The sequence below is a fragment of the Pan troglodytes genome, chromosome 8, assembly GCF_028858775.2.
Source record: "Pan troglodytes isolate AG18354 chromosome 8, NHGRI_mPanTro3-v2.0_pri, whole genome shotgun sequence".
Classification (NCBI taxonomy): domain Eukaryota; kingdom Metazoa; phylum Chordata; class Mammalia; order Primates; family Hominidae; genus Pan; species Pan troglodytes.
Window position 1 is genome coordinate 19,095,140 of NC_072406.2, and position 27,827 is coordinate 19,122,966.

The 27,827-nt window shown below is 44.5% G+C and overlaps 1 protein-coding gene and 1 long non-coding RNA gene across 7 annotated transcripts in view; one reads left to right on the forward strand and one right to left on the reverse strand.

Moving 5' to 3' along the window:
• On the reverse strand, positions 1–27,745 carry LOC129136244 (uncharacterized). 2 transcript variants are annotated; one of them, XR_010146572.1, is made up of 3 exons: positions 27,646–27,745; positions 9,924–10,297; positions 1–818 (listed from the first exon to the last, which is right to left on the reverse strand). It is a non-coding gene; the product is annotated as an uncharacterized LOC129136244 (long non-coding RNA). The 2 variants fall into 2 exon arrangements; XR_008537666.2 differs by lacking the exon at positions 1–818 and adding an exon at positions 9,359–9,447.
• PFKFB3 (6-phosphofructo-2-kinase/fructose-2,6-biphosphatase 3) overlaps positions 1–27,827 on the forward strand; it is a 184,573-nt gene that overhangs the window by 101,248 nt on the left and 55,498 nt on the right. The gene's annotated exons all lie outside the window — the stretch shown is intronic.

The window sequence follows — 27,827 nt, forward strand, 5'->3', positions numbered from 1 at the left end:
ACTGCAACTTCCACCTCCTGGGTTCAAGCAATTCTTCCTGCCCCAGCCTCCCGCGTAGCTGAGACTGCAGGCGCCTGCCACCACGCCTGGCTAATTTTTAAAAATTTTTAGTAGAGATGGGGTTTCACTAAGTTGGTCAGGCTGGTCTTGAACTCCTGACCTCAGGTGATCCACCCACCTCGGCCTCCCCAAGTGCTGAGATTACAGGCATGAGCCACCGCGCCCGGCCTATTTTATGTATTATTTATATATTAATATTTTTAAAATGTTAGATTCAGAGGGGAGATGTGCAGGTTTGTTACGTGGGTATATTGCATGATGCTGAAGCTTGGACTTCTAATCATCCTGTCCCCCAAGAAGTGAACTAAGTACCCTTGATTCCCGCACCTTCTCCTCTGCTTTTGGAATCCGCAGTGTCTGCTGTTCCCATCGTAAGCAGTTGCTTTAGACAGCAGCTCTAGGACGCTGGAGAAAAATGTCCATTTTACAAGTTGGGTGCCGAAGAAGCCACCTGAGATGCAACAGCTTGCATCCCTAACCCGAGGCTGGTGCGGCGCCCTTGCCCTGTGGGTCTGTTGCCCAGACCCGGACATGCAACAAGTCCCAAACGAAGTCAGATGAAGGGCCGAGGCCATTATGTAGATAAACCAAGGGCAACATTGGCTTCATTCATTCACTGGAAGCAGAAGCAAGATGTCTAAACGGCTGTCTTCATTCTCGGCTTGGCTACCAGGGATCTCACCTCCTGGTATTTGGATGTTAGGATACGTCACGGTGGGGCCAGTGTTTCTTTTGGGTAGAAAACTTCGGTTCAGGCTCTGAGGGAGGAAACATTGTCAGCTAAATGAAATAGAGCCAAAATTTCTTTTATGTTTGGAGCCAAACCTTGGTCAAAAATGGAAAGGCTTTGCCTCTGAGACAGCCTGATTTAATTGTTGAACAAAGCCCTCTTCTTGTGGGGAAGAAAAATGAGGACTCTAACAATTAGCCTTCTAAAATGTAGGCCTGCAAAAACAACTGGGAGGAAATAGGCAGTGACATCCATCCGCCCACTGCTTCTTGGCCAGTTCAGGCCAAGGCCAAACAAAGGAAAAATACATCCAATCGGTTCAAGAGTTCAGCTCTCCCTTCATTAAGCAAAAAGCTCAGCTCCCCTCTCCCCGCCAGCCCAGAGCCCTGTCCCATTCCACTGTGATGGTTTATCCTCCAGACCCCTCCTAAGGAACGCCTCCCTCTCCTCTCCTGGCCAGTCCAGAGCCCTGACCCATTCCACTTCCGTGATGGAGTGTCCTCCAGACCCCTCCTAATGAACCCTTCCTCGTCTTGACAGGGGTCTCTCATATGAACTTGATTTTCCTACCAGGGAATGAATAAATCAATAGTCTCAAAGAAGAAACAAGTGTCCTGTTAGAATACCTGCAGTGGATTTTAGTCTTAGAGCATCGCTTGAAATCTTCCCCACCACTTTATGAGCTGGTTATTTATTTTTTCCTATTTAATATATGAAAAAACTCAGGCTGAGAGGTTTAAAAATGTAGGAGGTTAGAATATTTGCCCCAGATCACACAGGTCACCCTGGGTAGAGCAGGCAATAAATCAGGTAACAATGGTGGCCAAGTGGCCGTCAAGCCAATGCCTTTGTTATTTTCCTGGACTCACCTTGGATTAGAGAAAAGTCAATCAGTTTCCAGAAAGGTAAGAGACCCAGTGGAGCAGGGCCTTTTGAGAATGAAAACTGACCTTTTCTTTCATTGTTATTGATGTGATTTCCCTGGAAATATATTCACCCCCAGTTTTCCTGGGCCAATATAAAGTTGTTCATTTCGCTGGCTTGGAAATGTTATTCTCTCTCCTTGTTTTGAAGTGTTAAATGTGTGGTTTTCAAAATGCATTTCTCAAACCACTCTACGGAAAGAAAGCAAATAATCTGATTAAAAAATGTTCAAGGACGCCTGTAATCCCAGCACTTTGGGAGGGAGGCCGAGGTGGGCAAATGGCTTGAGGTCAGGAGTTTGGGACAAGCCTGGCCGACATAGTGAAACGCTGTCTCTACTAAAAATACAAAAATTAGCTGGGTGTGGTGGCACGTGTCTGTAATCCCAGCTACTCGGGAGGCTGAGGCATGAGAATCACATGAACCTGGGAGGCAGAGGCTGCAGTGAGCTGAGATCGTGCCACTGGATTCCAGCCTGGGCAGCAGAGGAAGACTCCATCTCAAAAAAAAAAAAAAAAAAAAGGGCAGGGGATCTGAATAGATGTTTCTCAAAAGAAGACATGCAAATGGCCAACAGATATATAAAAATATGTTCAATATTACTAATGTTGATTAATGCATCATTAATGCATTCATGTGGATTCGGAAAATGAAAATTAAAACCACAATGAGATTTTTAGTTCACACCTGTCAAAATGGCTATTGTCAAAAAGACAAATGATAACAAGTGTTGGTGAGGATGTGGAGAAAAGGAAACCCTTAGGTCGAGAACAGTGGCTCACGCCTGTAATCCCAGCACTTTGGGAGGCCAAGGCAGGCGGATCACCTGAGGTCGGGAGTTCGAGACCAGCTTGACTAACATGGAGAAACCCCGTCTCTACTACAAAACACAAAATTAGCTAGGCATGGTGGCACATGCCTGTCATCCTAGCTACTCAGGAGGCTGAGGCAGGAGAATCGCTTGAACCCAGAAGGTGGAAGTTGCGGTGAGCTGAGATTGCGCCATTGCACTCCAGCCTAGGCAACAAGAGCAAAACTCCGTCTCAATTAAAAAAAAAAAAAAAAGAAAAGAAAAGAAAAGGAAACCCTTGTACACTGTTGGTGGGAATGTAAATTAGTACAGCCACTATGAAAAATTGTATAGAAGTTCTTCAAAATATGGAAAATAGAATTACTATTAATATATGATCTATCAATCTCACTTCTGGGTATTTATTCAAAATATTTGAAATCACTGCATTGAAGAGATGTGTGCTCTTCCTTGTTCATCACAGCACTATTGACAATAGCCAAGTTATGGAACCAACATAAGTGTTCAGCAACATATGAATGGATAAAGAAGATATGGCATATATACAAAATGGGGTACTATTCAACCATAAAAATAAACTTTGTCATTTGCAACAACATGGATGGAATTGGAAAACTTTTAAATACATTAAATAATCAAGGCACAGAAAGAAAAATACTGCATGTCCTCACTTATATGTAAAATCCAAAACAGTCAAACTCAAAGAAGCAGAGACAAGAATAGTGTTTACAGAGGCTGGAGTATGGGAGAAATGGGTAGCTGATGGTCAAAGGGTACAAAATCTCAGGCAGGTGGAATATTTGTGTATGTGTGTGTGTGTGTGTGTGATATTGTACAGCATGGTGACTATAGAAAATAATAATGTACAATTCAAAATTGCTAAGGGGAGTAAATTTTAAATATTCTCACCACAAAAATGATAAGTATTTGAGGTGACGTATATGTTAATTAGCTTGATTTAGTTATTCCACATTGTATTCATAAATCTAAACAAGACTTTGTACCCTAGCCATATATAAATATTATTTGCCAATTTACAATTTAAAAATATGAACATTTAAAAAAGCATTTTGTTCCTGATGCTGCATTCCTAAAGGCTAAATCTCCTGGGAGCATATTGCATCAACCACCTCACAAACAATTATTGGACTCCTACTGCAGGGAAAGTGTTGTGTTGGGTGCTGTGGAAGAGACAAGGGTGACCCAAAAATAGCCTGAGCCCTCAGGAGGTAAAAGGCTATGGTATAAAATAGTTTAACACATAAAATATAAGAAATGTGCTATGGTTTGAAGGTGTCTTCTCCAAATTTCAGGTGTTGCCAATGTGACAGTATTAAGAGGCGGGGTCGGCCAGGCGCACTGGCTTACTCCTGTAATCCCAGCACTTTGGGAGGCCGAGGCGGGCAGATCACGAGGTCAGGCAATCGAGACCATCCTGGCTAACACGGTGAAACCCTGTCTCTACTAAAAATACAAAAAAAATTAGCCGGGCATGGTGGCGGGCGCCTGTAGTCCTAGCTACTCAGGAGGCTGAGGCAGGAGAATGGCATGAACCTGGGAGGCAGAGCTTGCAGTGAGCCAAGATCACGCCACTGCACTCCAGCCTGGGTGACAGAGCGAGACTCGGTCTCAAAAAAAAAAGAGGTGGGGTCTTTGAGAGGTGATTAGGCCCTGAGGGCTCCTCCCTTGTGAATGGGATTAGGTACCCTATAAAGGGCCTTGATGGAGAGATTGGCTCTCTCTTCCCCTTTCCCACCTTCTGTGATCTGAGGACACAGCAGGAAGGCCCTCACCGGATGCTGGCACCTTGATCTTGGACTTCCTAGCCTCCAGAACTGTGAGAAAATACATTTCTGTTTTAATAAATGACCCAGTCCCAGGAATCTTGTTATAACCGGCCCAAATGGCAAGTGGACTAAGGGACTACAGCCTGTCTTAGTCAGGATGGTATGAGTGGGTTGAACTAAGCCAGCGCTTCTTAACTTAGCTTCACGCCAGAATCATCTTGTGACCTTTCATGAGTGCTGAGGTCTGAGCCTCACCCCACAGAGATTCTGTTTTAATTGGTTTGAATACTGCTTTGTCCCCCGTCCCCATGGGTATTTTTAGAGGTTCTGTAGGCTATTCTAATCCGCAGCCTAGGTTGAAACCATTGAACTAGGAAAACCCAAAATATATTTTCCAGCTCAAATATTTTGCAAGTTGAAATCAATGTAAATAGACTTTGCATATTCAGAAGGCAAGGATGGGGTGGAAAGAGAATACCAGACTGATATCTTTTTATCTCATTGAATCTTCAGAAAGTCCCTGCATCTCCCTTAGTCTGTGGCAAAACCAGCCACCCACCTGCCCATCCAGACTCAGCCGTCATCTCCAGGGAATGGTGCCCGTCTCCATTCACCCAGGAAGAGTCCTTGCTCTCTTGAGTTTTTTGAATTAATAGTTCCCCAATAGCTTTTTGAAAAATATGTCTTTGTTAGCTTATCCAGTTTCCTTTTTCTTTTTTCAGTTGTTGTAGCTGTGGTTTGTTACAACCTTGTACATTTCAGTTGGAAGCAAAACTATTCCTATTAGGCATTGGGAAGCCTCGCAAGAAGAGAGAGATGAATTGGTGTGTGGGGAAGATGAATCTGGTGGCCAAGGCAGGAAAAGTTAAATTTAGGAGAACAGGGATGTGTGCAGAGAGGAGGGCAGCGTCAGATTGTGATGGAAAGAGACAAATAAGAGAGGCCTTGGCTGGGCGCAGTGGCTCATGCCTGTAATCCCAGCATTTTGGGAGGCCGAGGAGGGTGGATCATGAGGTCAGGAGTTCAAGACCAGCCTGACCAACATAGTGAAACCCCATCTCTCTAAAAATACAAAAATTAGCCAGGCGTGGTGGCGGGTGCCTAGAATCCCAGCTACTCAGGAGGCTGAGGCAGGAGAATCACTTGAACCCGGAAGGTGGAAGTTGCAGTGAGCCAAGATTGTGCCACTGCACTCCAGCGTGGTTGACAGAGTGAGACTGTCTCAAAATAAATAAATAAATAAAATAAAATAAAGGCCTTATGAGAGAATAAATTTGAATTTGTGGGGATAGATTCAAATTCATGCCTGTCCATCTTTAAAACCTGGACACTTTGTCTACACCATCTGTGTAACTGGCTGCAAGAACCCACTGTTCCTATGGAGTGGCTAATACAGAAGTAAAACTCTTTGGCTTAAGTTGTTATCCTGGTATATTTATGGGAGAGCCTTTTGGCTTTTGTGACTGCTACATCCAACTCTATTTTATCTGAGAATGGCTGAGATGGTTCAGGCCAAACTCATGGTATAATTGGTAATAGATACCCAGAACTTTCTCTGTAAGTTTCCTTTGCGATTTTTTTCTTTTGATGTAGTTTGGGATTAACAATAGTGTATACTTTTGGATTAGTAATTGGATAATTAAGCATGTAAGTGTTTCATTTTAACAAGTTCATCTCTCCTGATTCATCGATTCAGTTTTTAGAAATCTCTCCCAAGGCATACATGCAGACAAAGGCTTATAAAGAAAGTTATTTATGATAAGGACAAACTTAGAAATGATTGAAATGCCTTATTTACATAGAAGAATGAGATATATATAATATGCACATTTTGAACCATATGTGATTATAAAAATATCTGATATAGCTCAAATGGCCATCAGTATGGAATTGGTTAAAAGATATGATATAACACTATGGAAAACTATGTGATAATTAAAAATAATGAGGTCATATATATGCGGAGATTTGAAAATATCTCTAGTACATATTATTGTATCATATAATTCCATTCATATCTCTCTCTTTATGTGTATATATGCCAGTGCATAGAAAAACACTAGAAGGATACATAGCACACTGTTAATAGAGGCAAATAGCTTTTTAGAAGTAGGGGAGAGGGATGATAAAAGGACCTTTGTGTTTTACTCCATAAACTTTTATATTTAGATCTTTTTTTTTTTTTTTTGAGACAGAGTCTCTTTCTGTCACCCAGGCTGGAGTGCAATGGCATGATGTCAGCTCACTGCAGCCTCCACCTCCTGGGTTCAAGCAATTCTCTGCCTCAGCCTCCTGAGTAGCTGGGATTACAGGTGCCCACCACCACACCCAGCTAATTTTTTTGTATTTTTAGTAGAGACGGGGGTTTCACCATCTTGGCCAGGCTGGTCTTGAACCCCTGACCTTGTGATCCACACGCCTCGGCCTCCCAAAGTGCTGGGATTATAGGCATGAGCCACCATGCCCGGCCTATATTTGGATCTTTTACAACAAGAACATTTACATCGATTGCCCTTGTAATTAAAAATCATAAAATCGTAACTGCTTCTTTTGAAAAGGCTTGACTGTTAGTCTTCTTCCTAGGTGGCTTCTCATAAGCTTGGCTGCCTTTTGAAGGATGAAAAACAAATTACTCTCTCTACTAAAGTGCTCTCTGAAAATTTAACAAATTGGGCAATTGCTTTGAGGTGAACGAGCCACCAGGCCAGGTCGCAGACACGCTTGGCTAAGGTCAATGGCCATGCATCACGGAAGTGGTACCCTAAAGGAGCTGGATTTGTCCCAGGCCAGGGTGCCAGCGGGGGAGGTGTGTTCTGTGATATGAGCTCAGAAATGTCTTCCCACTATCTTTGATTTCAACATTCTCCTGCCTCAGCTGCTGGTGCAGAGAGGAGAAAGAAAAAAAAAAGATGCAGTCATATCCTGGTGGTGGGGGATGAGGGATAGGGAGGGCAGTTTGGACTTCACCTAGACAAGAGAAAGCATAGTCTTCAGGAAGGCTTCACTGAAAGGTGATATGCTGGCTGGGCACGGTGGCTCACGCCTGTAATCCCAGCACTTTGGGAGGCCAAAGTGGGCAGATCACTTGAGGTCAGGAGTTTGAGACCAGCCTAGCCAACATGGCAAAACCCCGTCTCTACTAAAAAATATACAAAAATTAGCCAGGCATGGTAGTGCACACCTGTAGTCCCAGCTACTTGGGAGGCTGAGGCAGGAGGATCGCTTGAACCCAGGAGGAAGAGGTTGCAGTGAGCCAAGATCGTACCGCTGCACTCCAGCCTGGGCGACGGTGAGACTCCGTCTCAAAAAAAGGGTGATGAGGAATGGAGGGTCTTTTTCATCCATGTACTTTCAGATGGCTTTTTTTTTTTTTTTTCTCTTTAGCCCTTTTTGAGGTATCCACTCAATCTAATCCACAATGTACTCCTTCCTGTTGAGGAGTTAAAGAGTGGAATTCCTGGAAGGGACCCTGAGCCACCAGTCCAGCCCCTTGAAGGGCAGAGCATTCTCTGGATACCCAGAGAGGTGACCGTGGCATCCAGGAGTGGACCCGGGGCTGCACCAAGCATCCCGGAGCCCAGACTGGTCTCGCTTCCTCACCTTTCTGGCTCTGCGGCAAGCGGCTCCTAATGATACCTGGCTGAAAGAGACCAATTAACGTGAGCTGCTGAGGACTCTGAGAATCTTCCCTTATGCTGTGGTTATGTGGGATTTCCCAGGTCAGTGTCAGTTGTGTAAAATACAGAGGTCTCCAATGGATGATGGGTAGTTTGTGACACTTCCACTTTACAATGATGCAAGAGAGATACGCATTTTGTAGCAGTGGAAATAGTGCTTTGAGTTCCCATACAACCATTCTGTTTTTCACTTTCAGTACAATGTTCAATAAATTACATGAGATATTCAACACTTTATTATAAGATAGACTTTGATGATTTTACCCAACTATAGGCTAATGTAAGTGTGCTCAGTGTGTTTAAGAGAGGCCAGGCTAAGCTATGATGTTTGGTAGGTTAGGTGTTCTCAACTGCATCTTTGACTTATGATATTTTCTTATTTTTTTCTGTTTTTTTTTTTTTTTTTTTTTTTTTTGGGAAAGAATCTCGCTCTGTCACCCAGGCTGGAGTGCAGTGTCACGATCTTGGCTCATTGCAGCCTCCCACTCCTGGGTTCCAGTGGTTCTCCTGCCTCAGCCTCCCGCGTAGCTGGGATTACAGGCACGTGCCACCATCCTGGCTAATTTTTGTATTTTTAGTAGAGACAGGGTTTTACCACATTGGCCAGGCTGGTCTCGAACTCCTGATCTCAAGTGATCGGCCCACCTCGGTCTCCCAAAGTGCTGAGATTACAGGCGTGAGCCACTGGACCTGGCCAATCTCTGTTTCTTTTCTTCTTTTTTTTTTTGAGACAGAGTCTTACCCAGGCTGGAGTGCAGTGGCTTGATCTCAGCTCACTGCAACCTCTGCCTCCCGGTTTCAAGCGATTCTCCTGCCTCAGCCTCCTGAGTAGCTGGGATTACAGTCACACGCCACCATGCCCAGCTAATTTTGTGTTTTTAGTAGAGATGGGGTTTCTCCATGTTGGTCAGGCTGGTCTCAAACTCCTGACCTCAGGTGATCTGCCCACCTCGGCCTCCCAAAGTGCTGGGATTACAGGCGTGAGCCATCGCGACTGGCCCAACCTGTGTTTCTTTCTAGTCCCCATGTAAGCGAAGCAAAATTTAATACATTTGTTTTTTAATTAATCCATAATAATGCAAAAATGCAAGATATATTTTCGGGGAAGGGTACTTCAATGGGTGTGTCTCCCTTATCTGACTGTGTACCCCTGGGAGGAATAGAGTGTACTTTTCTGTTTTGTTTGTTTAGTAGCCAGAACTCTGCCAGGCCAAACAAACGATGTGCTTGATGGGACAGAGTTTGCCAGGGTTGTCGGCTGTGTGAAGGTGTGAGCGGGAACTCCATGTTCTGAACAACAGCAGTCGGCTGGGGAAGCTCCAATGTCCAGGCTCAGAGAAGCCGACTGGGTAGGCGGGGTACGAAGCTGATGGAAAAGTACCCAGCTGCCTCCTCTTCAGTTCTTCAGCCTCACCGTGTGCGGGAGACGTGTCACAGCAGCATTCTATCATCATTATCCTGGAAGGGAGCGTTGGCGGGGTGGGAGGGCAGCCCTGACATTCACCCGGTTCCTCCTGGGCTCGCCGTGGTTCTAAAAGCATTAGCCGCGTGCTTCAGAGGGAAGAGCCCCAGGCCAGGAACAAGGGGCGTAGGCTGCAGCCTCTGACTTGCCACTAATGAGCTGGTTTGGGATAAGCCACATAAACTCAGAAAAATAGTCATTCCGCCCCCGGCCCCGTCAGAGTCTGATCTCTAGGTTCCTTTCTAACCCTGAGAGTTTAGGGTCTGTGCCCTTTGAACCCACTCTATCTTCTGTTCTCAGCATCCAGACTGGTACTTTTCTGGAGAAGGTTTAAATCTCCTTTCCTGGGTGGCTTGATGTAGTACTCCTAAACCAGAGGACATGAATTCCCAGGGACTAAGCAGGATTTTGTTTTGGGATAGGAAGTGGCAAGTCACTTGAGGACTTGGGGGGTGTGGGTAACTGAACCTACCTTCAGTTTCGTCATCCCTCATGGAAAAAGAAAAAAGGATGGAGTCTGTTCTTCCAAGGATGTGCATGACAGTACCCGGAGGGGACAAGGCTCTACATGGTCCCCAGCTGGTCCCAGGGTTGTGCCAATAAATTCAGGTCTGCAGTGCCTTCTTCGCATACTTCATCTCCAGCCAGGCTGCCATGTGCACGGAGATGGCAGCCACCACACCTCTCTTTCCACAGGGTGGCTGTTGTCAGTGGTCTGACTTCATTCATTGCCCTGGAAAGCTTTAAAAATGAGGCGTGGCTCCTCCCAGGTATATTTAACATGACGAAGCTTCTGCATTTTGCAATCCTGAAACTTCACGAAGGAACTATTCAGTAAGTAGAAACCTGTAGGCAGAGATGGGAGGGCCTTTCAGACCTGGATAGGATGTTCAAATCGACCCATGGGAGGAAGAAAGGATTCAGATCATTGCTGTGCTGGGTTCTGGGCAAAGGGAACCGTGCGAAGGGAGACTCCACTCTGTTGCTTCCCCAGAGAGTGAGAGTTTAGCTTATTTTCAGAGGTTTCCTAGACAAAAGCAATTCCAAATAGATTTCTAGATGTCTTAGCTTCACGTTTCAAAAAGAAATACTCAACCTACTTAGAGCTCTTTCTTTTCTAAAATTCCCAGGAAACATCACAACAGCATCATATTTAAATTTTTTTTTCTTTCTTTTGCTTTCACTGTCCTCACAATTTGTTCCCAACAGCAGCATCATAAATGAAGTCTTTCCATCATCACAATTTCATCTTTAGTTGGGGCCATCCGAGGAATTGGGAAGAGACAGGCACTGCTGTGTGAGACCCCAGATTGTCATACAAAGAACCCTTTCTGAGTCATTGATCTGAAAATACACCAGCAGGTTCCAGCCTATTGTATCTAGGCTGTGTGACAACAACCATTGATTACCTGGGAGTCTGAGCTCAAGGGGGTTCAGGAAGTTGTGTGGCCTGAACTTTTTGATCCTAACTCAACTCTGGGAAAAATAAACAAGCACACGAGTCATTTATATTCATGGTCACTAATAAAGGTGGTGGGTTCCGTGCAGCCATGTTTACATTCTTATTTTTAAATCATGACGATGGGAGGTCAGACAAGTGACTTGACCATGGAAGGGACTTGTAAGAGTGGCCAGGATGGAGGGCAGTTGAGGACCCTGTTGTAGGATTAGTGTGCTAGCCCGTGTCCAGAATGGTCTGTGATGGGAAAAATTGGAAAAAACATTACAGTCCACTAATAGGAGATTGGTTAGGTAAATGGTGGCATGTCCTGTGCCATGGAGTATTGCATGCTGTGGGTCACCTTCCCCAGACACACCCTGCGATGAGGGTTTCTGTGCGTGGGATTTATTATGGAAGAGTTCCTAGGACAACCTTGTGAAGGAGTAGGGAAGCTGGGAAGGGAGATGGAAGGAACAAGTCAGGATGTAATTTCAGATCGGGTCTGGCAGCCACCTGATCCCCATGCGGGACTCTGAAGTGTAGATTACACCCACTGGAGACAAGGAGCCAGGTGTTGGTAATCCTTCAGCCCCTCCTAGCACAATGGCTCTGGGAGCCCAAGGACAGGTCTCAGAAGAGAGTTATAGGGGTCGACACCTAAAGCAAAAGCTCACCTAAGCCCAGGCATGGACACTCCAAAATGAGAAAGGGACTGGCGGGTAGAAGCAGACGGCCTGCTTTACTATGCAGCCATCAATAAGAAGGAAGTAGAGTTCGAAGTACATCGACGGAAATTTCTTTATGATAAGCACTGAGTGAGAAAAGCAGGCTACTGAGCAGCATATATATTTTGACCTTATTTTTTTTTTTGGAAAAAGAAATGTGTGTGTGCACATAAAGAAAAAAGTCTGGAAGGAAACAGACCCAACTCTTCATTGTGTTACTATAAGAGAGTTTCAGATTGGGGAAGAGGGGTGAAGGGATCATGGAGACATTCAGATTTTATGAGCAGGTATGTCCTGCTTTATAACAGGAACAAAAAAGACAGAAATGCACAAGGCTTCTGCCATACAGCAGGAGCATGTGCCTGTGCAGTTAATGGGCTTCTCTGTTTCCGGGGCTGAGGACCAGACAGGCCACACTAAGTAGACCATAGGGACCACTTGGTGAATTTAGGGATGTTTCCCTTGAATGAACAGCACTTTGAAGTCTGCAATTAAACATAATACTGGACTGGAAATTGTGGCCTCAGTGGTCCTCATTTTGGATGACTGATTGTCATTTTAGGCTGTCTTAGGAAAACCTGCTCTTAGCCTAGTGTCTTCTCTTCCTGTTTGAATATCCACTGGATGTTCATTAGCTTAGCCTCTGCTCCCTGTAGGGGATTGTCTGAGTGGAAAAATTACTCTCATGCTTTGCCCACAGCCTGGATTGATGGCCTTGGCAGAACATTAAATTCGTAGGTGAAATAAACTCTCTTCCCACTTGGTGGTAGGTTAGAGATCCAGGCTGACATAATTCTTTCCCCTGGTCAGTAAACAGCCAGGAATGACCATGGAAAGGCCTGCAAAAATGGCCACCAACTTTCCTGTTACCACAAAGCCTAAAATTACACTCTATCATATATGGTGTTGTGTTTAGCTTTGGGCAGAGAGAAAACTGCATGGAGGAAGTATTTACACCCTTGGGGTTGCAAGATTTTCATCAAAACCACTCTTGTTTCAGTTCATCTATCCATACACTCATCCATCCATACACTCATCCACCCACCCATGCATTCATTCATCCATCTATATCCATCCATCCAACCATCCATCCATCCACCCACCCATCCATTTATTCATTCATCCCATCCATCTATCCATCCATCCATCTATCCATCCACCCATCCATTTATTCATTCATCCTATCCATTCATCTATCCATCCATCCACCCAACCATCCATCCTTCCACCCAACCATTCATCCATCCAGCCAACCATCCATCCATCCATCTACATCCATCCATCTACCCATCCACCCATCCATCCATCCATTCACCAACTCATCCATTCATCTGCTCACCCATCCACCCATCCATCTACTCATCCATCCATCCACCCATCGATCCATTCATAAATCCATCCACTCATCCATTCATTCATCCATCTATTTGTTCATCAGCCCATAATTCCATTCATCCATCCACCCACCCGTCCATCTGCTCATCCATCCATCCATCCATCCATCCATCCACTCATCCATCCATCCATCCATCCATCCATCCACCCATCCACCCACCCACCCATCCGTCCGTCCGTCCGTCCATCCATCCATCCTTCCATCCATATTTCTAGTAATTATTGAGTGACTCTCATGTACCAAGCATTGTGGTAGTCACCTTGTCTCCTGGCATTTACCTGCAGCAAACACACTTAAATCTTACCTCCAGCCTCTACCTGCAGTTTTTGAGAATATACTAGAAACAATTTTAAGTCCTCTCATTAGAGTTTGCTGTCTCCTAGCCCAGCATTAGTAGTTATTTTCATTGTTCAGTAGTGGAACATCAGATAGTGATATCCATTATGTGATGAGTGCTGGCTGAATGGCAGGCACTTAGCAAAGCCTTCTGTACACTCTGGCTCATTTAATTCTAATTCTAATGGTCATCCTAAGATATGTGTATTATTGTCCACATTGTAATCTTTTTATGGTGAAGTACAACATACATGAAAAAAAGCATGGAAAATGTAAAGTATGGTTCTATAATTTATCGCCAAACAAAGATGTATACAATGAGGTTAAAAAATTCAAACATTGGCCGGGCGCGGTGGCTCACGCTTGTAATCCCAGCACTTTGGGAGGCTGAGGCAGGTGGATCATGAGGTCAGGAGATCGAGACCATCCTGGCTAACACGTGAAACCCCGTCTCTACTAAAAATACAAAAACATTAGCTGGGCATGGTGGCTAATGTTGCCTGTAGTCCTAGCTACACGGAGAGGCTGAGGCAGGAGAATGGCATGAACCCAGGAGGCAGAGCTTGTAGTGAGCCGAGATTGTGCCACTGCACTCCAGCCTGGGCGACAGAGCGAGACTCCGTCTCAAAAAAAAAAAAAAAAATTCAAACATTGCCAGCATCCAGAAGGCTCCTTCATGCCCCCTTTTAATTGCCACCTGCTTCCTGTCCCCGGAAGTAACCACCATCCTGATATATGTGGTAGTGGCTTCTCTGCTTCTTTTTATAGTTTTACCATCTAAGCATGTATCCCCAAGTGCTATAGTTTTCTTTCGCCTGTTTGTTTTACTTTAAACTTTACATAAATCACATTGTATGTATCTTTCAGTGACTTTATTTTCCTCAACATTAAATTCTGAAATTCATACTTGCTATTTCATTAGGTAGTGATTGATTCTCATTTCTGTATAGTATTTTATTGTATGAATATACTACAGTTTATTTTCCATTCTACTGTATTTGGTCATGTGTGTTTTTCCAGTTTTTTTACCATTATGAATAATGATTCTTGCACACATCTTCCACTGAAAAAGGGCAGTCATTTCATTGGATATGTAAATGAGAGTGAGATTACATTGGATATGTAAATGGGAGGTGGTAGGCATGTGTTCAATTTTGGTAGCTAGTGCTGAACAAGTTTCCTAAACAGTGGCACTAATTTATCTTCCCACCTGTAGTGGACAGGAGGTCAGTTCCCTGCATCTTCACCATCACTTGGTACCACCAGTCTTTCTAATTTCAGCTTATCTGATGGTACGTAGTGGTGGTATCTCTTCACGATTTTAATTTGCATTCCATCTATGACAAACGAGGTGGACTTTTCATATGTTTACTAGACATTTGGATACCATCTTTTGTGAAGTACATTTTGAAGTCTTGCTCTTTTTTTAAAACTGAATTTTCTGCCCTTATTTGTAGGATGTTTTCTGGATGCAAGGTCTTTCTTTTGTTGTTAAATGAGTAGCAAATGGCTTTTCCTAATCTGTCACTTGCCTTTTAATCCCTTAAAAGCTGTCTTTGGAATGAGATCATGTCTTTTGCAGGAACATAGATGGAGCTGGAGACTATTATCCTTAGCAAACTAATGCAGGAACAGAAAACCAAATACCGCATGTTCTCACTTACAAGTGGGAGCTAAAATGATGAGAATGCATGGACACAAAGCAAGGAACTGCAGACACTGGGGCCTTCTTGACAGAGGAGAGTGGGAGGAGGGAAAGGAGCAGAAAAGATAACTATTTTGGGCTAGGCATGGTGGCTCACACCTGTAATCCCAGCACTTTGGGAGGCCGAGGTGGGCAAATCACCTGAGGTTGGGAGTTTGAGACCAGCCTGGCCAACATGGTAAAACCCCATCTCTATTAAAAATACAAAAATTAGGCCAGGCATGGTGGCTCACACCTGTAATCCCAGCACTTTGGGAGGCCGAGGCAGGCAGATCACTTGAGGTCAGGAGTTCAAGACCAGCCTGGCCAACATGGCGAAACTCCATCTCTACTAAAAATACAAAAATTAGCCAGGCATCATGGTGCACATCGGTAGTCCCAGCTATACTCAGGAAGCTGAGGCAGGAGAATCACTTGAACTTGGGACACGGAGGTTGCAGTGAGCTGAGATCATGCCACTGCACTCCAGCCTTGGGGACAGAGTGAGACTCTGTCTCAAAAACAAAACAAAACAAAACAAAACAAAAAAACAAAAAAAACCCACAAAAACTCTTAGATACTAGACTTAATACCTAGGCAATGAAATAATCTGTACAACAAACCCCCATGACATGAGTTTACCTATCTAACAAACCTTCACATGTACCCACAAACCTAAAATAAAAGTAAAAACAAAGCTGTTGGCCAGGCACGGTGGCTCACGCCTGTAGTCCCAGCACTTTGGCAGGCTGAGGCGGGCGGATCACGAGGTCAGGAGATCGAGACCATCCTGGCTAACATGGTGAAACCCTGTCTCTACTAAAAATACAAAAAATTAGCCGGGTGGGGTGGGGGGCGCCTATAGTCCCAGCTGCTCCAGAGGCTGAGGCAGGAGAATGGCGTGAACCCGGGGGGTGGAGGCTGCAGTGAGCAGAGATCGCGCCACTGCACTCCAGCCTGGGCGACAGCGAGACTCCGTCTCAAAAAAAAAAAAAACAAAAAAAAACAAAGCTGTCTTTGGATATTTTCAATGTAATCTAACTTATCAACTATTCCCTTTATGGTTAGTGCTTTTTGTGTCTTGCTTAAGAAATCTTTCCCTGCCCTAAGGCCATAAGGATATTCGTGTGTGTTATTCTATCAGTCATGGTCAAGTTAGGAAAACAGAAATCACACTATAAATTTCAAGGGAGAGAATCTAATAAAGAGAAATGGTCACATAGGTTTCAGAGTCTGAAAACCAAAACAGAAGCCCTAAGGTAACAGAGAGAATAGCTTCAGAAATGGGTACTGCCTCAAAGACTAGAGGAACAAAGGCAAGAGGGTGGTGTTATCAAAACCTAGTAGCTCAGAGAAGGGATCCCTCACAGCGAGGAGACTCAGACTTCTAAGGGGGAGCTGCTGTCCAGCGGTGCTGATAGCCCAGAGGGGCTGTGATGAGATTGGTTCCAGGGGAGTTGAAAGAAGCTGAAGGCTGGAACCAAAATGCTGGCCTGCCGAGACCACCTCGGTCGGGGAGACCCTAACCCAGCGGCGCTAGAGGAATTAAAGACAGACACACAGAAATATAGAGGTGTGAAGTTGAAGTGGGAAATGAGGGGTCTCACAGCCTTCAGAGCCGAGAGCCCTGAACAGAGATTTACCCACGTATTTATTAACAGCAAGCCAGTCCTTAGCATTGTTTCTATAGATATTAAATTAACTAAAAGTATCCCTTATGGGAAATGAAGGGATGGGCTGAATTAAAGAAATAGGTTGGGCTAGTTAACTGCAGCAGGAGCATGTCCTTAAGGCACAGATCACTCATGCTATTGTTTGTGGCTTAAGAATGCCTTTAAGCGGTTTTCCGCCCTGGGTGGGCCAGGTGTTCCTGGCTCTCATTCTGGTAAACCCACAACCTTCCAGCGTGGGCATTACGGCCATCATGAACATGTCACAGTGCTGCAGAGATTTTGTTTATGGCCAGTTTTAGGGCCAGTTTATGGCCAGATTTTGGGGGGCTTGTTCCCAACACTGCCCAGGTGATGGTAACAGTGCAGAGGACATCTCTACTTCGCTCCTCCTGAATTTCCATCTCTTTCTAGCAGCTCCTATTGCAAATTCTAGCAGGAAGCCGACCAGCAAGGGGGAAATGAAGAGTCTTGGCCCCAGAATTACAATGCAGGACAAAGAAATGTGGGTGTGGAGCTGAGAGACAAGAGCTTAATAATGGTTATTTTCTTCTGTTTTTGAGACAGAGTCTTGCTCTGTCACCCAGGTTGGAGGGCAATGGTGCGATCTCGGCTCACTGCAACCTCTGCCTCCTGGGCCTAAACGATTCTCGTGCCTTGGCCTCCCGAGTAGCTAGTATTACAGGCGTGTGCCACCATGCCCAGCTAATTTTTATATTTTTAGTAGAGATGAAGTTTTGCCATGTTGGCCAGGCTGGTCTTGAACTTCTGGCCTCAAGTGATTCTCCAGCATTGGCCTCCCAAAGTGCTAGGATTACAGGCGTGAGCCACCCTGTCCAGCCACAGTTATCTTCTCGAGAAGCCTTGTGGTTTTGCCTTTTAGCTGTACCTAAAACCTGCCTGGAATTGGTCTTTGTGAATGATGACAAGGGTTTGGTGTCACTTTTTCCCCATATCGAATTGACTTGGCACCACTCTTAGAAGGTTGCCTTTTCCCATTGCACTTGAGTGCCATCTTTGTCATTAATCTAGAGGGCCTGCTTCTAGATGTTCCATTACATATTCGTCTAAACTTGCACCAATATCACACTCCCTTAATGTAGCTTTAAAATCAAGTTTGACATCGGGTAGAGTAAGTCATCTTACTCTGTTCTTATTCAAGATTGTCTTGGCTATTCTTGGCCCGTTGGATTTCCATTTGATTCTAGAATAAGCTTTTTAATTTCCATGAAAATTTTGCTAGGATTTTAATTTAAATCACATAAACTCTATAGGTAACTTTGGGAAGAACTGATATCTTTACAATATTGACTTTTTCAATCTAAGAATATGGCTTATTCCTTCATATATTTAGGGGTTTTTGTTTGTTTTAATGTTTATGTCTTCTGTGTAGATGTATTACACCTATTTTATCAATTTATTCTTAGGTATTTGATTTTTTAACTTTTTATTATGAAGTAATTTCCAAATTAAAGAAAGACTGTAAGAATAGCACAGGGAAACCCCTTGTTCCCTTTACTCAAAATGTTTTTCAACATTTAACAAAACATTTTGCCACAAATTCGCTTGTTTATTCTGATTCCCTCTTTCTTTTTCATTCTCTCTATATGTGTATGTTATTTTTATTTTCCATCTTTTCCTTAATAATCTGAGAGTAGATTGCATAAATCAGGCTCCTTTACTCCTTTATATTTCAATGTGTGTTTTGTAGGAACAAAGAGAGTCTCTCATATAACCATGGTATAGTTACCAAATTCAGAAAATTTGACCTTGATAGAATACTTGTATATAATGTAGTCTATCTTCCAAGTCATCGATCATCTTAATGATGTCCTTTCTAGCATTGTTTCCCTGGAGGTACACAGTCTCGTTCAGAGACACCTACTGCATTTAGTTGTCAATTTGTGTTAGTTTTCTTTAACTTGGCATAGTTTCTTTTTCTTTTTCTTTCTTTTTTTTTTTTTTTTTTTTTTTTTTGAGACGGAGTCTAACTCTGTCACCGAGGCTGGAGTGCAGTGGCGCCATCTCGGCTCACTGCAACCTCCGCCTCCCGGGTTCAAGCGATTCTCCTGCCTCAGCCTCCCGAGTAGCTGGGACTACAGGTGCATGCCACCATGCCCGGCTAATTTTATGTATTTTTAGTAGAGATGGGGTTTCACCATGTTGGCCAGGCTGGTCTCAAACTCCTGGCCTCATGTGATCTGCCTGCCTCAACCTCCCAAAGTGCTGGGATTACAGGCATGAGCCACCGCCCCTCACCTAATTTGGCATAGTTTCTTAAGCTTTTTGTTTTTCATGATATTGACAATTTTGAAGAATACAAGCCAGTTATTTTATCAAATGTTTCTCAATTTGATTTTGTCTCATGTTTCTCCACTATTATGTTTAGGCTATACATCCCTGGCTAGAATATTATGGAAGTCATGTTGTGTCTCTTGGGGTATCACCTATGAAGGCCTGTCACCCCACCTGCCTCTTGCGGGTAATTATTTTGACCACCTGCCCAAGGTATTGTTCAATTTTTCCACTGTATATTTGCTACTTTCTCCCTTGGAGCTAACAAGCAATCTATGGGGAAACACTGGGGCCACGAACACATCCTGCTCCTCATCCAAATTTCCTTTTAAGTTTAGCTTTCACTGATGATTCTTGTCTCAACCAGTCTTTGCTATAATGATTGCAGAAACATGATTTTCCAGCTCCACCCCCTCCTTCTGTGTTTATCGTTCAGGATTCTGCTGTCAGGAGGAGACTTCTCGTCCTTCATTTTTTTTTTTTTTGCTTTTCTATTTATTATTATCATTTTTTAGAGACTGGGTCTAGTTCTGTTACATAGGTGGGAGTGCAGTGGCATGATCATAGCTCACTGCAGCCTTGACCTCCTGCGCTCAAGCAATCCTCCTGCCTTAGCCTCCTGAGTAGCTAGGACTATAGGCTTGTGCCCCACACCTGGTTATTTTAAATTTTTTTGTAGAGACAAGGCCTTACTATGTTGCCGAGGCTGGTCTCAAACTCTTGGGCTCAAGTGATCCTTCTGCCTCGGCCTCTCAAATTGTTGGGATTACAGGCATGAGCCACTGTGCTTGAGACTGTTTATTTTATGGATTCATTGATTCCTATTATATTTAATGAGTTATAATCCATAGTGTCCTTATTTATTTTGACACTCAAATTGTCCCAGATTTGGGTCATAGGAGCATCTTCAGGCTGGCTCCTGTATCCTTCGGCATGCTCTCCTCTTCTGCTTTGAGGACGTCGTTGATTTCTAGGCCTGTACAATACTCCAGGCTCATCTTGTGCCTTCCCTGTCTCAGCTCTAAGACTGTCGATGTCTCTAACAAGCCCTCGGTCCTAGATCTGGTTGTAGTTGTGTTATTGTCAGTGGGTGTCATTGCTTCTAGGGTGTTTCAGTGGCCAGAGTTGGGATAAATATGTGTGTGTGTTCACATATGCGTAAATAAAACCATACAATAACTATAATATGTATGTGTGTGTATCTATATCTATATATGGTTGTATTATTGGAAATATACATTCATATTGAGATCTCCAATTCTAATTCAATGCAAATGTTCTTCTTTCACCCAGGACTGTCCACATATTTTGCAGAGTCCAAGTAAAATGTAGGACTCCGTTTTCAAAATTTATTCAGTATTTCAAAACAGCAACAGCAGAGCATTAACCCAAATAAAGGGCAAGGGGTCCCTGCCAAACCTGATGGCCTTGGTCTCATGCGTGTGAAGCAGGCCTTGCCTCCATTATGCTCACAGGGAGAATGCTGGCTCACAGCATTGACAGCATAACGCAAGATTGTCTGCGGAATTTGGGGACTATGTGAAAGATAAAAAGCAGAATTTAGAGGTGCTAAATCATAAATCTTTCACCTTTTTTCTCTTGTCATGTTGTTTTTTAAAATTTGCTATTTAATGTTATTCAAAATAAGGAAACAATTAAGTTATTAGCATGAGTTCTACAGTTCATCCTTATATTGTGCAGTGACAATTTTACATGCAAACATAAGAGCATTTAACTCATAAGTGGGTTCACCACAATCACACAACTGGTATTTCCCAGCTTGTACAGGCATATGTATCTTGTTCTTATGAGAACAATGGAGATATTGTACAAAACAAACTCACTGCTTTTATTCACCGCTTGATACGCTCATGTTCTGCCATTGCTGGCTACCCTGGACGTACGTACTAATGAGTGAGGAAGGTCTGAAAGGAGAAGGAACTGTAGGTTTCACTGGCTTTCCCTTTCCTCACTTCCGCATGTGTACTTGGCTAATACAGGGAAGTAGGAGGTCAGGATGAGGCTCCTTGGTGGTTAGCGTTTCTTAGAACGTCATTGCCTTCTTTCTGCAGTCAGGGCAAGTTCTGGGTCAAACAGAAAGTGCGGTGTCTCGGGGCTGTTGGCGTTCTTACTTACTCATTTGTAGACATAGCACGCTTCCTTTCAGCCCCTTCTACTCACTTGCTGAATTCCCAGCCATCAGGGCAGCAAGCTTCACTTCTCAAACATCGGTTCAAAGATCAAATTACTGGCCGGGTGCAGTGGCTCATGCCTGTAATCTCAGCACTTTGGGAGGCCGAGGTGGGCGGATCACCTGAAGTCAGGAGTTCAAGACCAGCCTGGCCAACATGGTGAAACCCCGTCTCTACTAAAAATACAAAAATTAGCCAGGCATGGTGGCGGGTGCCTGTAGTCCCAGCTAGTCGGGAGGCTGAAGCAGGAGAATCGCTTGAACCCGGGAGGCAGAGGTTGCAGTGAGCCGAGATGGTGCCACTGCACTCCAGCCTGGGTGACAGAGCGAGACCCTATCTCAAAAAAAAAAAAAAAAAAAAAAAATCAAATTACTAAGAATTTCAAGCTGGCAATGACAGTGTTAAACCATGTGTAGTGTCCTGAGCATGGGGCCCTGTGCGATGCAGCAGTTCTCATGTCCGCTGCTTTTCAAGGATTTTCCTGTCTCCCCTCCCCCACGCCACTTCCATGGTCTGGAAGCCACAGGCAGAGCCCCTAAGGTGGTTATGTTGAGATTAGGTGTGGAATTCTTGGCATCATTTGAAGTTACTCTGTATCCCAGTAATGCTGAAAGCATGTGTGTCTTATTTGTACTTCTTGATAAACTTCTTTTTGGAGATTGTGTAGAGGGTTTTTAATTCAAGTGGCTGCTATTATGCCTCATGCTAGGAACCTTTTTGGGGGTGCTTTTCTATACTATTATAAAAATTATATAAGGCTAGGCACGGTGGCTCATGCCTGTAATCCCAGCACTTGAGGTCAGGAGTTTGAGACCAGCTTGGCCAACATGGAGAAACCCCATCTCTACTAAAAATACAAAAATTAGCCAGGGATGTTTGCGTGCACCTGTGATCCCAGCTACTCAGGAGGCTGAGGCAGGAGAATCACTCGAACGCAGGAGGTGGAGGTTGCAGTGAGCCGAGATTGTGCCACTGCACTCCAGCTTAGGTGACAGAATGATACTCTGTCTCCAAATAAATAAATAAATAGAAATTATATAAATATATTTAATAAAAGAGACTAGTTAACTTTTTTTTTTGTACTGGATCATACATTCACAAATTTCAAACATAAAGAGGTTAAAGAGGCTGGGTGATGTGGCTCATGCCCATAATCCCAGCACTTTGAGAGGCTGAGACAGGCCAATTGCTTGAGCCCAGGAGTTCGAGACCAGCCTAGGCAACTTGGCGAAACCCTGTCTTTACTAAAAATACAAAAAACTAGCTGGGCATGGTGGTGCATGACTGTAGTCCCAGCTATTTGGGAGGCTGAGGTGGGAGGATCACCTGAGCCCAGGAAGTTGAGGCTGCAGTAAGCTGAGATCGTACCACTGCACTCCAGCCTGGGAGACGAGTTGTCTCAAAAAAAAAAAAAAAGTTAAAGATTTTTAAAAATTCATTTTTTAATTATTTACTGCTAGTATGTAGAAATGACAATTGCTTTTTAAAACAGTAGTTGTCAACATGGGCTCCCCTCCCTGAGTCTTCATCTTCCCTGAATGGCGTTTCTTCAGTATATTTTTACTTCCCAATATGCCCAAGCAGATTATTTTTACGTTTTTTTTTTTTCAGCCGTTAGATAAAGATACTGAGATACCAAGAACATAAATAACTTTTCCTAAACAAATTTAAGACTGAATTATAGACTCAGTGATCTAGGATGATTTATGTACTTATTTATTTTCAGAGATGGTTGTCCTGCTATGTTGCTCAGGCTGGTCTTGAACTCCTGGGCCCAAGCAATCCTCTTGTCTCAGCCTCCTGAGCAGCTGGGACTACAGGTATGCACCACTGCACCTGGACAGGATGATTTGGTCTTGTCTTAAGGAGCAACACATACATATATTTTTTTCCCTTTTCCAGATTCCAGGGTCTGTTTTATCTGTGTGATGAGGCCATGGGGAAAACGCAGTGAATATGGGCTTTGCCATAGGTAAGACGTTGCAGTTAGGAAGGTGGAAGTGACTTAGGGTGGAGAAATGGGAGGAGAAATTGGTTTAGTGTGTGGAGAGAGGAGGCAGTAAGACTTAACTCTTCCCAGGGGTAGACATTAAATGGCTCATATTTCTGGTCACTGACTGAGTTATTTTGTACCTGGACAACTTCAGAAGTCAGCATGTCAGAATGCATAAATGAAGAGGGCCATATGATGTGACTCTATCTGACACATTTTTATTTATTTTGAAAATGGGGCCAGGTGTGGTGGCTCACGCTTGTAATCCCAGCACTTTGGGAGGCTGAGGCAGGTGGCTCACCTGAGGTCAGGAGTTTGAGACCAGCCTGGCCAACATGGTGAGACCCCCCTCTCTACTAAAAATACAAAAATTAGCTGGGTGTGGTGGTGTGCACTTGTAATCCCAGCTACTTGGGAGGCTGAGGCAGGAGAATTCCTTGAACCCGGGAGGTAGAGGTTGCAGTGAGCCGAGATCGCACCATTGTACTCCAGCCTGGGCAACAAGAGCAAAAACTCCGTCTCAAAAACAAACAAACAAAACAAAACAACAACAACAACAACAAAAGAAAATGGGTGTTTAAGACTCGGGAACACGGGACAAGAATTCTGTGCTGTACTTTCTGGTGAGCTACGACCCGGAACCAGTTGCTTTCCCTCTCCACAAATCTCTCACGGAGATAATGATGCCTTCTTTTTCCCATTTCATATGAGAAGTATAAGTTACCTAATATTACTCATTCTTCTACCACGAAACTAGAGGAATATTTTTGAGGTAACTGATTGTGTCATGCAAGGTTTAAAAGCCCTTCAATGGTTTCCTGTTGCTCTTGCGTTTAATGACACACGTCCTAACCACAGCTCACCGTGTCCTGGGGCATCTGGTTCTTGCCCGTCTCTCTAGCCTCAGCTCAACCTACACTCCTCGGCCACAGAGGCTTTCTTGAACTCTTGTTTTTGCACACTCCCTCCCATGTAACACCTTTGTGCTTGCTGTTCCCTCTGGCTAGTAAGGGTCCGGTTCCCTCTTTACCAGGTGGTTTCTAATGCATCAGATGGTGTCATGGCGTCAAGGAGTCTTCCCACCCTCCGGGCTAGATTAGGCCCTATGACATGCGCTCATCGGACCACATGCCTCCTTTGTAGGACACCCAGAGTTGCAGTTTCACCTTTATTGGTGTAATTATTTGCTTCATGCCCATTCTCTCACTAGACTTAAGCACCTTGAGAGTAGGAACTGGGCCAGTTTTGACTCAGCACTCTCTCCCCAAGATCTAGGCCCCTGCCTGGGATAGTAAGCACCCACTAAATATTTGCCAAATAAATGAAGGAAGGAAAGACATTTTTATTCATTTCATCCTAACTGTAGATTTTCCCAGTTCTTAAACTTGTTTTCTGAAACGTGGGTTTGGATAAGAAGCATTCAGGAACAGATTATTGAAATTGGGAAAGAAAGTGAAAGATGCTCTTCCAATGGCCTTGCTACAAGTAATTAGTATTCAACCACTTCCCCCGTCTGGAATCTAGTTTCAAGTGCCAAGAGAAAATGTGTTTAGCATTTAAATGGATTCTTCCGGAACACCAGTGGCCATGCAATTGCTGAAGTAGCCAAGCTCCTGTGCACTGTAAATGTCAGCCTTGTTCCAACACCTCTGCTAAGGTAAGGACAAGAACCGAAGAGCGTTACCTTTCAATTTATGATTTCCTGGTGCGTGTGTGATGCCTGGGAGGCCCAGGCTACGTTCCTTTAGCCACTGAAGGACTCTGACAGCTGCCTCCTGGGGGTGTGGGAGCCAAGAGGCAGGAAGTCAAACTTCAGATGTGTCTATTGAATGGCAGGATGAAGAGCCTGGTAGCAGTGCTTGCGGAAGAGTTGGGAAGCCGAGTTCTTTGAGAGTAATGAAGCCACTTCCGGGCAGGTAGCACAGGGAGCTGATGAAGCCCAGTGTTTGAATCAGACCTCTTTTAGCTCCAGTCCTGGTTCAGTACTCTCTAGGTGTGTGATCTTGGACAAGATGTTCAAGCCCCAAGCCTATGAGTCTCTAACTAAGGTTGTGTAGAATAAATGAGACAGTGTACCTCAGACCTTTGATAAAAAGTGAATGTTCAATAAAGGTAACAGGATACTGTGACCCCAAATAGCCACAGCGCCTTCTCCCGTGGGTGGAGGGTGGAGCCTATGGGTATCTGTGTGTGCTTTCTCCCCCACACTGTCGGCATGTATTTATATTTTTAAAGCTAAATTGAAATGAATCCTAGTTCAACCTTGAATGGGAAGAAGTATTGCAAAAGGGCAATAGGCTATCAGAGGGTGGGTGTGGAAGTGGGAGAGGCAGGTACCTATTTACTTAGGGAATATTTACCAATCTCTACCATGTGTGGGAATCTGTGCTTAGCACTGAGGATAGACCAGAGGGTGGGATAGACAGTTGCCCCTGCCCCGATGGTGGCTGCCATCCAGCAGGGAGGGCAGATGTGAAGCATTACATACGTGCTTACTTGCCATTGTGCATGTATGTTGTATGTTATGAACAAGTGCAAAGCACCCCGAGTTCACAGACAGGGGCTGTAACTGTCTAGTTTGGTGAATGGCTGATGAAGGCAGTGCTGGGAGATGATAAATGTCCCTTCTGTCCCTTAGGACTTGCAGGTAATGGTCTCCTGTGTCCCTCCCTTGACTCCAGGCTGTCTAGTGAAGGTGATTGTTCCAATTGCCCCATTAGGACATCGGGGTTTCTTAACTAAACCCTGAATGATGCCTTGGATTTATGCATTCTGGCCAACGTGTTGAAATACGTCAGTCTGGCTGGGCACGGTGGCTCATGCCTGTAATCCCAGCACTTTGGGAGGCCAAGGCGGGCGGATCACCTGAGGTCAGGAGTTTGAGACCAGCCTGGCCAATATGGTGAACCCCGTCTCTACTAAAAATACAAAAATTTTAGCTGGGCATGGTGGTGGGTGCCTGTAATCCCAGCTACTTGGGAGGCTGAGGCAGGAGAATTGTTTGAACCCGGGAGGCAGAGGTTCCAGTGAGCCCAGATCGTGCCATTGAACTCCAGCCTGGGTGACAGAGGGAGACTCTGTCTCAAAAAAAAGGAAAAAGGAATAGGTCGACCTGGGCCCCAGCCACTCTGTGCTTTCATGAGTTTCCATCAGCCCTGTTTCATATCCTGGATCTGTGCATGCCAAGGGCTATGTGGGAAGATTTCATTTCAGGTCTCTTGAGAACAGGGTCAGATGGAGGAGGCAGGCTTTATTTCAGATTTGGACAATAGGCCTGAGGGCTTGATTTATAGAGAAAGTCTCAGAGGAAAATAAAGGAAAAGAAAATACTTCCCGTTCTCCTAAAGTGTTCACATCTCCTGTGCAGTGAGTGGGGCTGAGATTGCAGGCTTTTTTTTTTTTTTTTTTTTTTTTTTGAAGTGGAGCCTCACTCTATTGCCCAGGCTGGAGTGCAGTGGCATGATTTCAGCTCACGTCAACCTCTGCCTCCCGGGTTCAAGCAATTCTCCTGTCTCAGCCTCCCAAGTAGCTGGGATTACAGGCGTCTGCCACCACGTGCGGCTAATTTTTTTGTATTTTCAGTAGAGACGGGTTTGCTGGGCCCACCTCAGAGATGTGATCCATATTCGCATGATGGCTGTGAAATTAGAGATGTGACTAGAAGCAGCTGCCCACCAAAAGTAAAACAAACAGAAATGAGGCCTGGAGTTTTCCCCGTTCCTCTTCTGGGGCCCGAGGAGCTTGCCACCCGTGGGTGAAAAGCTTTGCCTTCCTGAGAACGCCTGCTCTTTAAGGGATCCCCGCCGCCATGCAACCTACAATCGCACGGCCCTTTACAGTGTATAAAGCCCTTCAAACCTTGAGGGGGCTGTCGGGAAACCTGTGTTCTGTTGACAGTTCTGTCAGTCACTCTGGGCTTGAGGGTTCTCTAAGGAAAGCATGGAGATTGGGCTGGAGTATGTTAAGGACTGAATTGCATCCCTGCCAAAAACAGCACGTTGGAGTCCTACTCGCCAGCACCTCAGGGTGTGACCTTATTTGGAGAAAAGTCTTTCCAGAGGCGATCAAGTTAAAATGAGGTCATTAGGATGGGCCTTAATCCAGTATGGCTGATGTCCTTATAAAAAAGGGAAATTTGGAGACAGGCACATGCAGAGAGAAGGTGATGAGGAGAGTGAAGACAGCTGACTACAGGTCAAGGACAGACGCCTGGATAGATCCTTCCCGCAGCCTCAAAGGACCCAGTCTTGCCGACACCTTGATCTTGGACTCCCAGCTTCCAGAATCAGGAGAAAATAAATTTTTGTTGTGGGCCGGTGCGACAGCTCATTCCCATAATCTCAGCACTTTGGGAAGCTGAGGCAGGAGGATCACTTGAGCCCAGGAGACTGAGACCAGCCTGGGCAGCATGGGGAGACCTGTCTCTACAAAAAATAAAATAGCTGAGCCTGGTGGCACTTACCTGTGGTCCCAGTTAGTTGGAAGGTTGAAGGGGAAGACCGCTTGAGCCCAGGAGGTCAAGGCTGCAGTGCGCTATGGTTGCACCACTGTACTCCAGCCTAGGTGACAGAGCGAGATCCTATCTCTAAAAAAAAAAAAAAAATTAAAAAACTGTTGTGTAAGTCCCTCCATCTGAAGTACTTT